The 2,314-nt window shown below is 40.2% G+C and overlaps 1 long non-coding RNA gene across 2 annotated transcripts; it reads right to left on the bottom strand.

Annotated features, from left to right (window-relative positions):
* Positions 1-1,123: 1,123 nt before the first annotated feature.
* Positions 1,124-1,953, bottom strand: LOC113472831. 2 transcript variants are annotated; one of them, XR_003394990.1, is made up of 2 exons: positions 1,583-1,953; positions 1,124-1,407 (listed from the first exon to the last, which is right to left on the bottom strand). It is a non-coding gene; the product is annotated as an uncharacterized LOC113472831 (long non-coding RNA). The 2 variants fall into 2 exon arrangements; XR_003394989.1 differs by having other exon boundaries at positions 1,175-1,471.
* Between the last annotated feature and the right edge of the window lie 361 nt (positions 1,954-2,314).

Here is a 2,314-nt window from a genome sequence, read left to right on the forward strand (position 1 = left end):
GGCAAACAGTTTGAGAAGCACTGACGTAGAGGGAAGCAGGGAAGCAACGAGTTCGAACTGCATTGAGCAGGTGACAAAAAAGCTCTATGCTCTTTGCTACTGAACTTCACAAAAGAGAAAGCAATGTTTGAAGGAGAAGAGTGAAACAACAACAAGAATAGGGTGCAATAGTCCTACATACTGGACTCCGCACACAGGAATTCCGTCAAAAAAGACCCCCATTTCAATGTAATGACTTTTTGCTATACTCTGTTTTTAGCCCGAGTCCTACAGATGCCTTTCCATGTGAATTAAATAATATTGATTCCATATAAAACTTATTAAACATAAGGAGATTAAATAGTATATGCGCGGAGTAGTAGTGGGGTTTAATATAATTATATTATAAACAATAGGGGGTCAACACTTAACATCATAATTTCAAAGGATTATTTCTTCAGGTAAATTTCTAAGGCTTGAATTATGCCCGATATGCTAGGGCTGAATGTTGAAGGCTGCCTTAGGCTATAACTTCACCCCTGTTATATGCTTTTTTTTATAAATTACAGTTGAAAACATGATTACAGTTGAAGACATCAGCTATTTTTTTTTTTTAAAAAAGGAAACAACTTTGTTAAGGTGTGTCACACAGTCGACCGGCCGTCGATCGATGTCGTTCCAGATCTATTCAAAATAAATTCACATCGATCGACGGTCGACGACTATGTGTGGACACACCCTTAGAACTTTTTTTTTATTATTATTTTTCGATCCAGATCAATTCAAAATATGTATGAACATTATTTACAGAGGGAAACTGTAACAATCAGAGTCCTTGTCCTCTTTAGAACTTAATCTTGCAAAATAGTTTTCCTCTAAAATCCCTAAACTATTTATTTGTCACTGCTGAGATTCGAACCCTGTTGAGTTGGAGTTCTAATGTAGTAAGAAAAGATCACTTTGAAAATAGAACATTGGAACGAATTTATTTTGTGTAGACTCACCAGAGTGAAAATCAAGACTGAGGATTGAATCAATTCACTCTAGCCAATATTGGATATTGGAAAACCGAAATACACTGGTTCGAAACCACCATCATACACAACAAACCCCAGTTCGCGTTTGTTTGGGACTTCTTTACCAGCGTCTATACGTACATCATGGTTTCAACTGTAAACTTCAACCTTTAAAACCATCTAGATAGAGAAAATATCGACATAATTCAAACTTTAGATAATAGGGTAGGTATGTAATAAAAAATAATTGGATTATTTGAAACTCAAAAAACAACAGCTAAAGAAAAAAATGGTGGAACTTCAATAATTCAACAAGGAATTTTCTTTAATAATAATTTTTATTATGCCAGATGGTCTGAGCTCGAGTGGTGGAAAAAGCTTCAAAACAAATCTCTCAGATGGTCTGGCAAACCTGGGGCGAAAGTTTTTAACGCCACACACATTCAGACCTGTGTCTGTCAGGCGGTCTGACAAACCTGGGGCGAAAGTTTTTAACGCCACACACACACATACACACACTCAGACCTGTGTCTGTCGGACGGTCTGGGCGTCAGTGGCTGGTCTTCTTAGAGTGTGCCAACACAAACCTGGGGCGAAAGTTTTTAACGCCACACACACTCAGACCTGGGTCTGTCAGGCGGTCTGACAAACCTGGGGCGAAAGTTTTCAACGCCACACACACACATACACACACTCAGACCTGTGTCTGTCGGACGGTCTGGGCGTCAGTGGCTGGTCTTCTTAGAGTGTGCCAACATTGAGTCGTGTTTTAAGTTAAGGGGTTCAAAATTATGTTTTAAGGAATATCACAAAATTTTAGTCCTCTTTTTTTATTTCCTATTACAGAAGTACAGGGAACCTATTCGTTTAACTGGCAGGGTTCTCACTTTTGTGAGCTCTTCCAGCCCATCATTGCCGAATTACTGAACCTCCACCGCGCATTGGTTACATCTAGAAAGGCTATCTTTTTTTTAAGAGTTTGACGGAGGGAACTGTAACTGCTATGGTCTTATCGTCCCGAAAACGAAGAGAGAAGGAAGACAGGATAGGAGAAAGCCAGCCGTTCCGAGAACGAACATTATCCCATCAGGATAAAATCCGCCCCGGGCGGGAATCGAACTCGCGGCCTAGCGCTTACAAGGCAGACGCACTACCAACTAAGCTAACTGGGCTGGCAAAGTCCTCTTTTTTACTTCCTATTACAGAAGTACAGGGAACCTATTCGTTTATAACTAGCAGGGGGGTTCTCACTTTTGTGAGCTCTTCCAGCCCATCATTGCCGAATTACTGAACCTCCACCGCGCATTGGTTACATCTAG

This window comes from Diaphorina citri, unplaced genomic scaffold (genome assembly GCF_000475195.1).
Source record: "Diaphorina citri unplaced genomic scaffold, Diaci psyllid genome assembly version 1.1 scaffold8999, whole genome shotgun sequence".
NCBI lineage: Eukaryota > Metazoa > Arthropoda > Insecta > Hemiptera > Psyllidae > Diaphorina > Diaphorina citri.